Consider the following 15,096-nt stretch of genomic DNA (forward strand, 5'->3'; position numbering starts at 1 on the left):
TCTCTTTTGTTTTCTCTCCATTTTTGCTTCAAATTCGTGACTTAATACTATAAAATTCTGGCTATGTGCCACGATACATGGCACAGAGAGCTTCTCCCAGGTGTGTTGGTACTCATGCGCCATGGCGGACTAACCCCACACTGCGTCACGTGGCACAGAACCACTCCCTTCAGAAATTCTTTTTCTTCTATCTTCAGGTGACCCAATTCTCCTTCAGACCCACGTTTGGTACTAAAATCAAGATCAAACATGCCCATTAGGCCTCTTTGGCCACACACCTCAAAAATTCAATTTACTAATCTATTTAATCTTAATTAATCTAGATTTAAAATTGAGGATGTTACATCATAACGTACATTTTAGTTTTAAAGTAAATAGCAAGCTATAACCCTAATCTTATTTCAATCAATTATATCTCATAAGATTTGAAATTTTTTCTCTAAAATATTATTCAAAAAATAGCTCCATAAATTTTTTTTAAAAGTTATATTTACTCAAAATGGAGTTATGTTATTAACACTTGAAGTTCATTAAGAATTTTAGAGATATTCAGTTTTGACGTTAATTCAGTATTCTCTCTATATCTCTTAATATACAAATCTTTTATTGTGAAACTTCTTTCATTTTAAAAAAACTTGTAAATATTTCTAAAGACATCTATTTCATTCAAAATAGATTGTATATGAAATTGATATGATTTGTCAAAATTGGTTGTTAAAGTTTCTAGTACTCAGAAAAATGCCACTAACCTTTCCTCACTTTTTTGATTGTACCTATCAACCTTCTTTGAATTTTCCATTGTGTATTATTTCTTTGGAAAATAGACATTTAAAGCTTTCCAACCATAGGTCATTTTCCCAATTTGGACTTAAAATGAAATAGTTATGATTGTTAGAATTTGACCCATAAATTGTGTTATGGAATTTCAGAACAAAGTGCCTTCACCACTGATACTATGCAAGTGACACCCATGCTATTCATGCTTTAGCACTGGTACTTTGCAAGTAACACCCATGTTATTCATGCTTTAATACCCATGCTATTTTTCAGCAACCATGCTATTTTTCAGCACTTGTTCTTTATATTTTCTTTTATTTCGGCGATGCATCTTCACTCTTTAACATTTCTTTAACACTTATACTGAGTGTCATCAACATCAATACTAATTCATCTTTCTTTAAAAATTCTAGTGTTTGTTTATGTGTTTCAATGGATAGCTTTGGTGCTATTTCTTCAACCTTGAACAACTTGTTCTCTGAAAGAAATTATCTAAGTTATTTTAACACATATCCTATTTATTAGCACCAGTACTATTTTCAAAGCTTTGAAATAGTAAATTTAATTCAAGTTACATTAACACCCGATACTTTTTATCAACTCCTATGTTATAAATCATCTTTTGAAATAACCTCTTTATTTCCATAAAAATGAAAAATGTCATCATCATTTATGAAGAACCTTGTACTGGTACTATGAAAGTAGCACCTGTGTTATTTTCACTATACCATCATTGTTTCTCATCACAGTATTAGTACTACTGTAAATAGCACCGGCACTAAATTCGTTTTTTATGCTCTATTTTTCGTTCTTAATCCTAAACTCTTTGAAACTCATTTATTAGCCATTCTTTTCATCTGCAATCAATTATATTCACATAGTAACCTTCCTAGAATCTATCTAAACACAATTATTCATTTTTATTATCTAATGATCTTTAATGATGTTCTTCTCTGATATGTAATCTTTCTCAATACTCATATGGATCCTAAACATTTCACTCATCTTCTTAAAGGTACTCACATCATGGTAGTCATCAATGAACTCTTCCTTATTCATAGGTTGAGCCTATCTTATGACATTGATCATTTTAAATGATCTGGGATAAAAACCCAGTTTCAACCAAACTTTTCATCCTTCTACAATCACATACTATCTTCCATCTATAAATTCAGGCAGTGCATTACATTATTACTTTTATTTAGCAATCCTTGTTTATAATTTCCATTTCTTCTTATCCTTTTATTCAAAGAAGTTATTTTCTTCTTTGTAGGGGTAACTCATTGTTTTCCTTTATTAGTTTGATTCTTTCCACATTTTTCATTTCTTTTTTTTTTTGTAATACTTTCTTTCTTTACATCTACAAAGGACAGGGTCATTAAGAACCATTTCAATGTGACAAGGTTTTAAGATAAATGATGCACACAAATATGTAACAGATTCCACAAGTGAGTTGTTCATAAAAATTTTACGTGATAAATCAAGGTTATTCCCACAAAGAATCAAATTAATTGAAATTAATTGGTAATTAGATAATAAATTTTTCATTTTTATTTAAGTCAAGCAAAAAAAGGATTTAATTTTGCAAAATAAAAAATTAAAATTATATAAATGTACTGAAATAAAAGTTCCAACAACCATAAATAATCAAAACAATCTAGGGTGGCTAATCCCTTTTTCAATTTATAAAGCATGTAATTACCCAAATAAATTAACTTGATATTAATTTATTAATCTAGAGTATTAATATGAATAATTATCCTTCAATTAATTACACATAAGGTTTTCCTTACTAATCCACAATTAACTCTGAAATTGAGGTAATTATGAGACTAACCCAAGTAAATTGCCAAGTTTATAAAACTTAAATAAATGGGATCCTAAGTTTTCAAAACTTAACATGCTAAAAAATTATTTCATAAACTAAAATAAGGGCAAAACATGTATACATAAGCATGAACATTATATAAGGTAAGATAATATCAAATTGAAATCAAAAGAGCAAAAATAGTGATTTTGGCATAATGTCGTAGCATAAAATTTTATGCTACGATATAATATGTAGATCCTATGACAACACATGTTGTCACAGTAGATTTTCTAGCCAAACTTTCAAAGTACTCTATTTCTCCGTCCGATGTCTGATTGAGGTAATCTAAATATCTACAAAAAGCTTTCCTCGAGCCCTTGCTAATGGCACTAATTTCACGTTCAAATCATTTCTTAATCAAAAGTTAGACACAAAAATACAAACTTACTCATTTATGCTTTCAAAACATAACTAGGTTGTCCAAAATCACAATCAAGTGTCATAAGCTCACAACTACTCCTAAACCACAGTCAATAGACTTAACAAGATAAGTGCAACACACCACAACACTTTAATACCATGTACAATATATTTTTAATGCTCAACCCCTTAACCTAAAAATAACAGGGGGAGTCTCAATCATGTAATCTCATATCTAAATCACCATAATTCACAAGTATACTCACTCCTTACTTATATAAGTATTTTGGCCCTATTTAAATTTCACATTTAATTCACATACAAACCTAAAGCACAAAATATATAACTTAGATCAATAATCAAATAATGCAAGTAAGAAAAAACATGCAATCTCCTAATTGGCATTATCAAGATAAATGATACACATAAACTCTTAAATAAACAAGGCCTACAAATTTAGGATAGAATCTTAAGCCCCTAACTGTTTCTCATGGTCCTGTCCAAATGAGCTAGTTCCTATAATATTGAAGAGAGAGGGATGAGTACAACCATTTAGTAACCAAGGTTAATTTAACCTATACAAATGCATGTTAATCATTCATAGTGATGCAAATGGCATATTCAAATGAAACATATTCACATATTAAACCACCAAATTCATATATTCACAAAACTAATAATAATGTGACATTATATTATTTAACATGCAAATGTCACAATGTTAACAACCATATGGTCTTTATAAAACATGCAAGACCATAAAAATAACAACCATATGGCCATATGATGATATGCATGATCAGTGTTAACTTTAAACCCTCTTAATAGTTCTAACATAAAACTGATAGCTATTTAGTGGGATTCATCCTTGTCATTGGACTATCCAAGCCTTCCACTTATGAGAAACTGCCCGACCAAGACTACTAAACTTACTTGTAAGTCATGGTTTCTCCCAATACTAACTATTATGGGTTGTCAACATAGCCTTCTCATGAACCTGTGGAGATTAGTTAGGTTTGAATCTGTTGAAGCATGTGTTTTGATCATTACAAAACTAAGAGAAGAGGTGTTTGCTACTTGTAAAGATATCAAGACCAATGGATGTGACAAAATGTCCAAGAACTTGAAGAATCAAGAGAATAAGAAGATTTATAGGTTTAATTATTTATTTCTCTTAGATTCAATGTGAAAACTATGAGAACTTAATCACATGTCATTAATTTAAAAGTGAATGCATCATCTTTAGGCTCATAAGTCCATTGATCTTAATTGTCATACATTTATAGTACACTTATGTTTAATTGTACATTTCAATATGGATCTAGAATGATTCATGCTTGAAATGATTTTTGTTATGCATTATAAGACTTTTCTTAGTCTATTCAAGCTTGAAAGAAAAGTGAGTTACACTTGAATTAGAACATACAAGTTAAGATTTTCACTAAATGATGGTTTAAGCCTGAATCAGTATTGATTCACGCTTGTTTTGTCACTTTGGGCACATTGCATGACGTTTCATGCCTAAATTAGAAATGGTTCATTTGTGACTTGTCTATGCATAGTAGATTCCTTGATGAAGCCTTTATGCTCTAATTCACTCTTGAAATGAATTTGCATACACACTTGAATTGTCATGTAGTATTAGATTGCATTTAAAGTAGTGATGATTTAGGCATGGAAGGAGAGTTTCGATGCTTGATTTGTCACGTGTTCACTTGAACACATTTCTAACTTAAGGGAGTGTAAAGCCAATTCAAGCTTGGATGCCTATTGGTTCCACGTGTGATCTGTCTCACAGAATGACTTGGGTTTTCTGACCATCCAAATCACGTGTGAGTGGTAAAATATTCCACGCATGATTTGTCATATGGATTAGCTTAGGTTTTCTAACTAGCCATTTCACACGTGAAAGGTAGAATATTCCATGTATGATCTGTCATCCTGAATAGCTTTGGCTTTCTACTGGCCATTTCACTCATGAGAGTTAAAGGGATTCATGCCTAACTTGTCACACAGAATGGACTAAGTTTTACACGTTACAAATTATGCATGAGTCATCCTGTGTTCATGCTTGAATTGTCATATATGCTTGACTAGAATTTGCCTAAGCTCCATTTCACATGTGAATTGTCTAGTTCCATGCTTGAAATGTCACCAATAGCTACATTTACTATTCTAATGGTATGAACTTTCTCCAACTATATATATGACTTAATTCAAGTTTAGAATAAGAATTTTGATCATTAAGTAACCTATATTAAGTCTGAACATTCTTGAAATTATTCTATTGGTGTATTAAAGGTCTTGCACTCATTCATATAACAACTCTTGACATATTTGTGAAAAAGCTCTCAGAAGTTCTTAAGTCTTTGTTATATTCAATCTATCTTTTCAAAGAGTTAATTTTTGAGAAAATTTTTCCTTACAACCAAGTTGAAATCTTGAAAAGAGATTTTTTTTCAAATGAGTTGTAACAACTTATTGGTTGTAGCAAGATTTGTTGTTGAAACAAGACTAGTCAAGTCTTGAGAGTTATACTGAGGTTGCAAGCACTAACTTAGGCTTGTGATTATAGTAAAAATTTCAATAGTGATCTTAAGGACTAGAGGTAGGCTAAGTTTTAGGTAGAACCAGGATAAATCTTTAATATTAAAGTTTTTCCTCCTTGAATTTCTCATCATCTGCTTCTACTCTTCTTTAAAATCCAAAACAATTTTGTGCCACCCAATTCACCTCCCTTTTAAGTGCTAGCCTTATCCAATAAAGTCTCTTGATAAATAAATAGGACAGTCCCTTAAAGAACAAGTAGGACAATAAAATAAAGAGGCAAGCCATTGTGCTTTGAATGGTAGTCCTACTATGTGGATTTCTAATATCTACTCCTCTCCCTATAGGCAAAACCCCTAACTCATTTGATTATGCAATGAAATCATAGCTAACACATAATATATGCACATAATATATGCAATTATTCATCAAGTTCTCTACGTGGCATACATGTATCATACTCATTATTCTCACACTCTTCTATACTCCCATCATAATTTCATCACTTTTCAAATCCATGTTTTCTTTAAATTATGCTTAAACAAAAAATAAAAAATAATTTCACACAATCAAATTCTCTTCCACAACAAAACCATTAAACATTAACTCTTCATATATTCAAAAATATACTCATATCTTCTATTTAATTATAAATGGCTATAACTAATTAACAAAAAAAAAATGCATAAATTAAATTTCCCTTGACTACCTCAAAACTTTAAAAGGTCAAAGGTTTACTCTTAACAAAAGTTTTTCACAAGCTATACCAAAGCTTGAATGGTGCACAAGATGATTGATCTATAATTAATCATACCAATCATCATTGATATTATCATAAACACTCTTCCAACTTCCATTAATCAACAGTTTAATTATCAAAAATTTCAATCTCTTGTACTTAAGCATAACTATTAGGTTTATTAACTCCCATTAACTCTATTTAGTTTTCATTAACTTAAATAATCACTAATATAACACTCAACAATGTAAAATCACACTTTGAAGGTTTAGGGTTCGTCTAAATGGATGGCCAAGCTTACAATTTGTAAAAGCTTCTAAACTATGTATAGGATACTTAAACAACTCCCATTAGTCCCATTTAGATCAATGGGTAAATCTAAAAATCCTCATCTCCTAACCTCAAATCTTACTTTCAAAACATGTAGAGAGAAGAAGAGATAAGGAAGGCATATATAGATGAAACTAAGCTCCAAAGACCTCTAAAATGTTCAAAAGTTGATGTCCTAATAGAGAAAATACTCTCTTGGTCATACTCTCTTTGCTTTCTAATCTCACTCTTTGTTTTTGAATTGATTTCGCATTTTAAAAAAATTTGGTTCAGGAAATTATGCTGTAACATAAATTTTTATGCTACAGCATAATGCACAGTGGGCCAAAATTAAAATTTTCTATACAATTTGAGCTCGGGTCACCTAATTTACTTTTGAACCCAATCCAAAGGCTAAAGCCAAACCTAATAACCATATCTAACTATCCTCAAATCCAATTATATTTAAATTTACATAATTATCCTTTATTAGATTAATACATCATGGAAAAAAATTTTAGGATGTTACATTACACTCTTCTCTTGAGTTAATATGATATTCCTAACACAACACCCTAGAGGCAAAAATTACAAATTCACTTTAATGTGATTATATGGTTCTAGTATGTATATTCTTATCCTATTGAAAAATTAGAATAAATACTAATCCCACATTACTTAATATAATGGTTTAATTTAGATTTTCCTTTTCCAAGGAAAAACTTAAATTTCCAAATTCACACTCAATAATAGTCAAGCATTAAGTAAACTAAAAAGAAAAAGATTAAATAACAAACCTAATAGTAAATTCAAATAAATGGTTTAAACATGCTCTAATTCAAGAATCAGTTTATAACTATCCTAAACTAAGAGAAAATCAATCACATATGGCTCTAATAACAACAAATATCAGCAATATATACATCAAAATAAAGAGAAAAAGGAGAAGAAATGCTTAACCAGAACAATCATGAGTTAAACCCTTGATTTCCTACTAAATCCAAGCTTCTCTAACTCTCCTTTGGTTCTTTTTCTCTCCTTGGACATTTTGCAACTACTGAAAGTAAAGATTAATAGAAAATGAGATCCCCAAACCCTTAAAATTCACTGAAGATCAAAGCTGTATGTTTTACTAAAATTCACGCTTTGTTATAGCGAACATGACCTAGACAAAATTTCTTTTCAAATTTACTTTTTTGAACTTGAGCTTCAAAATTTTCACCTTTGGGCCCATAAATTGACCCTCTCTACATGTATAAAACTCATAATGAATGCTAGAATTGGCCCACTAACTTCTAATCATATTTTCATATTCATTCTCACATATAATTATTCACTTAATCATATTTTTTCTAATAAATTCAAACAAATGGCTTTAGAGTGCTTTAAAAACACTAAGAAAATCAATAAAATATTGGAAGTCATCAATAAGAGGTGTATCTATGTGCTCTTTATGATATGCATTCATTCTATGCCTTTTTAAGTGTTTGATCTGCATAAACTATTAATGCTAGAGTAAACTTCCTGGTTAATTTATGTAACCTACTATTGTTTACTTGACAGCATGTCCATTTTTTTTTTGGGACTAATTGCTTAAATTTTGGTAGGTAATATTTATCTTTTTGCCAAAACTTGTGAAGCATCAAAGGCACCTATTTAGTTAGAAAGAGGGAATTCATCTATAGTATGTATAATGTTCATTGTATATTTTTAATCATTATTTAATGATATAGGTATTTTATATTTATAAAAGTAGGGATAAAGGAGTCATTTTCTATCTTCAAGGTTACTTTTCTGATTCTATTTTTCATTCCATTTATTTTCATTTTGTATAACAAGATCATTTGTGATGGAAGAAGTATCATTGTTATTATTTTTCTTTTCAACCATAAAGAGAGTATATTAAAAAAAAAAGCTCAAACAGAGCAATTACACCAAATCTTGAAAAAGCAAGAACCAGCAATGAAAGAAATAAAAGGAAGGAAAATAAGGGGCAATAACAAAGAGAAAGCTAGATTCCTAGATAGATCTAGGAGAGAAACCAATGGGGATGGAGGCATTACAACCTAATATGAAGAGAACATCCCTATCACTGCAGTACGAGGAATCCATACAGCAACATGGAAAAGAGTACTTAGGTTCCACAGAAGGCAACAAAAGCTTAGCAACTTGCCAAGATTCACAAAAAAATCCACAAAGATTGAATAGGCTAATCCTGTACATTTCTCATCAAGCATCTCAACCAATGGAAAACAAGTTGAAACTCTACCAAAAGCTCCAAAAGAGTTGGGCTATAGCAATCTAGAAATAGAATTTCTTCCAAACTAACCTTGCAAGCTTTTTCAATTATTTCAAGCAAGTTAGTGGTTGAATCACAAAAAACTCAAAACACTAGGAAAAATTTTAGCTTTGGATAGGCTGATTTAGACAAGTGCAAAGAAAGTTATGCACACACAAAGTTGATACAGAGTTTTGGATTTCTCCAAAATAGATTATTTCACCTTATGTGCTTCAGAAAATCACACAAAACAGTATACAAATCCCAATGCCACCAAACTAAGTTTCTCAAAAAGATAAGATATATATCTTTTCATTGAAAAATTTTCAAAATGTTTTCCTGACAAAGTAGTTCTTAGTGAATTTTTAAAATTCACCCAAGAAAGCTAGGAAAACTAGTTTAACAAATTTGCCCCCTTTGTAACCTAGAATTCACTAAGACACCAAAAATCATACAAAAATCACAAAAAAATACAAAAATCAAATAATGAGAAATTAGACATAAATCAACCCTAAACTAGTCCTTACCTCGCCTCCCTGGCAATGGCGCCAAATTTTGACCAGGATTGTCACTACCCTAGCAAAATAGTACTGAGCTACACTGATATAGTAGTTGTGTGAATCTAGGTCGATCTCTATAAGGAGGTTTAGTTGGACAAACTTGATTGAGATGTGCTACAAATTAGGGAGTGTTTAGGACAAATTTGAACTTGAAACTAAGTAAGCAAACAAACCTAATTACTAGAATAAGTGAAGTTGGTGAGTATAAACCTATTAAGAAATAGGAACTCCTATATGGATTAGGTTACCTATCATTGTAAGATAACAACCTAGGTAATTCAAGTTCCTCTCTATTACTTTAGTTTTAGTCACTTAGTTATATTACCTAAGACTTAGCTAACACCTTAACTAACCCTAATTCAAGATCATGAACTAGAATGAGCTACAGCTTAACTAACAAGAAGCACAACTAAAGTGTTGCAAACAAGAGTTAATTTGGTCAAGCAAATTCTAATGGAATCCACATGCTCAAAAATATGAAACAAGAGATATTCACATGCATTCAAGTTAGCAAGATTATGACAAGCAATAAAACATGTTATTCTCATGAAGCTAAACCAAGATCATGCAAAATCTAGATGAGGCCAAGATGACTATGCTCAATAAAACATCACCAATTTGCAACAAGTATCACTCAATCACATATATCATCACTTGAAGTCTTAAGATCAAAGTGTCATACAAATTTGTAATTTTAGAGAGAGAAATGTATAGAGAGAAACTTAAAACTAGATAGAAAGCAATACAAACTCAAGGAAACTTCCTCTACATAGTAGCTCTATTAAGAACTTAGCCTTACATCTCCAAGTGAATACCAAGATGAAGCTCCATGATCATGGCCGAATCTCCCATGGCAATTGCAACAAGATAGCCTGGCTTGATCCTTGTAAGAACTCTAGGTTTTGGAGAGGAAGATGAGAGGAAGAGATTGATGTAATTTTGGTGTGATTTGGCCTGGTAGAATGAGAGATATGAAGGGGAGAGGGTGAAAATGTAGAGAGAGAGAGAAATGAGGGAATTTAGATTTACTTGGAAGAGGTGAAACTAAGCAAATGGAATGTGATATTTAAAAATGAACCAAGGACCTTCCTAAATGAGTGGCTGGCCAAAAATGTCAAGGGTGATTTAGTTAGCAAGTTGCCACAAAACTAATTACAAGTGATTAGGAAAGGTAAGGTAAAGGGTATAATAGGTTGCAAGCTAATTAGTTATGATTAGAGTGATAATTCCAATGTTGTTCTTGCTAATTCTTCCAATCTCATATGTGCATGAACATCATAAGCTCTTGTGTTCCATTGCGAGCATAGGAATCCACACCTCTTCAACGTTCTAATTGAAATTTGCAACCATCTTGTTCAAGGCAAGCCTAGTTGATATCAACTTTGATCTCTTGTTTGCAAGTGTATGTTAAATATTATGTGCTTTTCTTTTGGCTTAGGAATTCACATCCAAAGGTCCTAAATCAAGTCTGAATCTCATTATCCAAGCCTCCTCATGTGCAAATGCAAGTCTTGAACTAAAAGCCTATTCCATGCAAAGTACCACCTAAAACAACAATATGAAATTTGATTAAAGTATTTACACATGTGCTAAAATATGAAAATATTCAAACTCTAATAACTTTTTGCATATAGTTCCAAAATCCATTTTAAACTTCACAAATACACATGACATATATAAGGTGGCCGTGCATGCATGCAAATTAGGCCAAATTTGCTACATTGACAAGTCAACTTAAAATGTTGACTTTTTAACTATAGATCTAAACGCAACTTTCAAAATAAAATATTTTAACCCAAATGAACCTAATACCAATGCACACATAAAATTTCATATTTTTCCTTCAATTCCCAACAAGGTGCAAAATGATTAAGATACCCTTAATATGCATAACCTTTCTTTTTAAGGGCTCAAGACTCTAATTTAACTCTAAAAATGCACATTCTAGGGTTTCTCACTATGAAATGTGGTCTTAAATGCCTAAAAAAAGTGTGTAACAAATATGACATATTACTCCTCAACTGTCATTGCGAAGAAGAGCTTTAGGGCTCGTCACCACATAAACTAGGGGAAGCCTTCCCTAATGAAGAGACTCTCCTAAAGGAGAGAGAAACCCTAATGGTTTTAGAGAACACTAGTGGGCCCTCGGTTCTATGAAGAGAGTAGGAATGCAAGAGAATTTTTGTTCTTGATTTGACGAATCATTGTTATATGTGCTGTGTTTGTTGCTTTTGTTGGAACAACATCTCATCCTCCCATGAGCTATAATGTTATTGTTGTATCCTCATTAATTATTAGATTTCAAGAGCTACAACCACATTTTTGAATTGTGCAATTTTTAAGAGAGCAACGTAGGAACATCCTACAAGAGTTGCTATGTTTTTGTAGATATATGATATATCATCTTCTAGGAATTACCATATCTATCATTGTACTTAGGCGTTTCTCCTATGTTCAAGTTTGGATTAATTTAGCTTGCATTTGTCTTGCTTCTTACTGTTTAGGAAAAAGTGGCTTCAAGGAAATTCATCCGATGATTCAATAATAGCCTATACCTACTCCTTCTATTTACTTATATACCACCCTAGATTAAGGGAGAGTTCAGTTCCACTTCAGCTACAGGCTTGATAAATTTTAACTGCTTAGCAAATGAGTCTTATTCACTAACTAATAACCACATGATCTTCTTATCATTTCTAACATGCAACATGCTTAATTTTAATGCAAAATGAATGATTTTTCTGCAGACAGAAAGTGTTGAATCAGATGCTGATATCAATTTGCTAAATTTTTTTTACTTGCTCAAGAAAATTTTGCCTTTACTCTAGCGTATCCAACAAGAGCAGAGATTGAAAAGGGAAATAGAATCTAGCTTACGTGGTAGTATGATTTTATTTAGTTATAGTTATTAACTTGCATCTATATACTGGGCTAAATGTTTTAAAGTGGTCAATTTCCCAATTTTCTCAGGTTTACTATTAACAAAAGAAAATATCATGCAGTCACAGATTGATGATGATGATTGAGTGTATTGGTATTACTTCCCATACCCTCATTGTTGAAATTAGCATTCTAGATGTTATGTTATTTTTTATATTTTCATTCATCCACGTGGTAGTTTTACTATGCTTACTTGCATTGACTAGCTGAATTCAAATGAGCCAAGTTTCTAGGCAACTTAGGCTCATTTTTTAATCCTTTTTTTATTATTTTTTCATTCAAATGAATATCTGTGGTGCCTATTTAGTTTTTCATTGCCCAAAAATCAATTTATAAAAAGTTCATTTAATAAAAATTAATTTAGTAAAAATTAATTGTTATAACAAAATTTATATTTAAATATATTTTTTTAAATCAGTTTAATAAACTAAAAATGGTTTGTACTATTTATAGTAAAATGTGCTTTTAAATGTATAATTATAAAAAAATATTAATTTATTATGTTTGTAATTTTTGTTAGACAAATGCTTCCTATTAAAAATGTTCATATCATCAACAATCCCTACTTTATATTATAAGGCATTTTTTAGAAGGATATTTAATTCTTACCACAACATAGTAAAGAAAGTATTTAATTATTTATTTCAGTTTTTTTAATATTACCTCTTTTTAATATTTTTTGTTTTTTGTTTTATCTGGATAATTTTTTTTATTAGAACATGTGTTTGAATATTAAAAATTTTGAATTTTTTTATTTTTAATCAAAATTATTGAATTAACCGTGTATTTTCTGGGCAAAAGAATCAAATGGTAACAACTTTATTAAAAGCACTTTCAAAATGGTGCCTGAGGTTAAATTGAAGAAAAGGACTTTTACAACTTTTTAAATATAATTTTTTAAATTAATTTTGGAATAAATTTGAGAAAACCAAACAACTTTAACATTCATAAATAAAAAAATTAATCATTTAGTTCTTATAGTTTTAATTTAGTTGTAATTCAATCTCTGAACTTTAACTTGTTATAACTCAATCCCTGAAATTTTGATTTAGTTATAAATCAATCCCTCAACTTTGCCTCTTGTAATTTAATCCTTAAAGTTTCAACTTCTTAAATATTAGTTCCTATATTTTAAAAAATAAAATTAAAAATATTAAAAATATTTTAAAATTTTAATATTTATATTATTTATAAAGATTAAAAGGTTTAATAATTTAAAATATTAGTAATAAATCTTAAAATATTTTAAATTTTTATAATTTTATTTTTTAAAATATAGAGATCAATATTTAAGAGGTTGAAATTTTAAGGACTAAATTGCAAAGGTAAAATTTAGAAATTGATTTATAATCGAGTCAAAACTTTAGAGACTAAGTTATAACGAGTTAAAATTTAAATATTAAATTATTATTAAATTAAAATTATAAGAATCAAATAATTAATTTTTCTTTCATAAATTTTCAAAAGTCGAATGTGAAAGGTAAGCAAACCAAACGGATCGGATGAAAATGTTTGCCATCTAATATTAGGTGGCATGACTAATGGGCCATAGCCCATTGGTCTCAATCCAACCCCCAAATCTTTTTTTGTTAAAAAAAAAAAAACTTCATTATTTTCTTTTCTACTTCTTCTTATTTCTTTAAAATTCCATCTATAGTACATACATACATATGTTCTTCAAAATTTAAAGGACTAAGTTAAATTTGTGTATTTTGTTCAAATAAAATCTTCATAATATTTAAATATTTATAATAAGTTGCTTTGGAAAAATACTTTAAATAATTTTTTTATCACAACTAACCATATTGATTTTTTCCCTTTTTAAAATATATGACTTAGCATTAAGTTCGCAAAACGTTTAACCCATTCTGAGTATATTTTCTTTATTCAAGTAATTACATGGTAATTTTTATTTACCTTGAGATTTTTATTCTTTTAATATTACTTAAATTTTAAAAATAAATTAAGATGTTATAATTCTTCCCTTATTTTAAGAATTTTTTCTCCAAAATATTTGAAACATTATATTAGATGCTTTCCCACCTCCTTTCACCTTGATCTTCCAAATTCTCTCTCAGTTTAACTTTTACACAACTACAAAAATATTAAATCTAGCTCTTTAATTCTTTAATAATTTTCCTGTAATATTTTCGCTGCGCTACTCTAATTATGGCACTAACACAATTCTTTCACAGCTGTTATGGTTTGAACTATCATCCTTATCTCCCCCGACTCATAATATAAAACCACAGGTATGTTAAGTTAGCTAGCATTGCTCATTGGTCAATTTTTGGGGGTTGTATTATTTAATTGCCTTGTATTTTGGTAAAATTTTGTTGATCGTTCTAGGAGCCCATATTTCCTTGATGTCGTCAGTTTGTAGCATATCCAAAGTCAGTAATTAGTTTATTTGATTACCTATGTGTGGGCACTCAGATCATCTTATTCGAAGGTCCGAACTAAAAATTAGATACTATAAATGTTAGACAGTAAATTGCTTAACTCTCTTGATATGTATAACATTACATCATCATAACAGATTTTGGAAATTCCATAGAAGCCCATCAATCTATCCCATCCTTGTCATCAAGTACTCACGAAATTCCTTCCGAGTTTCGTCATTCAGATTCATTGTAAGATCCCTGAATCAACAATTGAATCAGAGTATAATTAGTGACAACAAGTTCACATTAAGAACCTTCAAATGAAAAAAAAA

Source organism: Prosopis cineraria, unplaced genomic scaffold (genome assembly GCF_029017545.1).
Source record: "Prosopis cineraria cultivar Desert tree isolate PC_DT_omini unplaced genomic scaffold, ASM2901754v1 PC11, whole genome shotgun sequence".
Taxonomy (NCBI): domain Eukaryota; kingdom Viridiplantae; phylum Streptophyta; class Magnoliopsida; order Fabales; family Fabaceae; genus Prosopis; species Prosopis cineraria.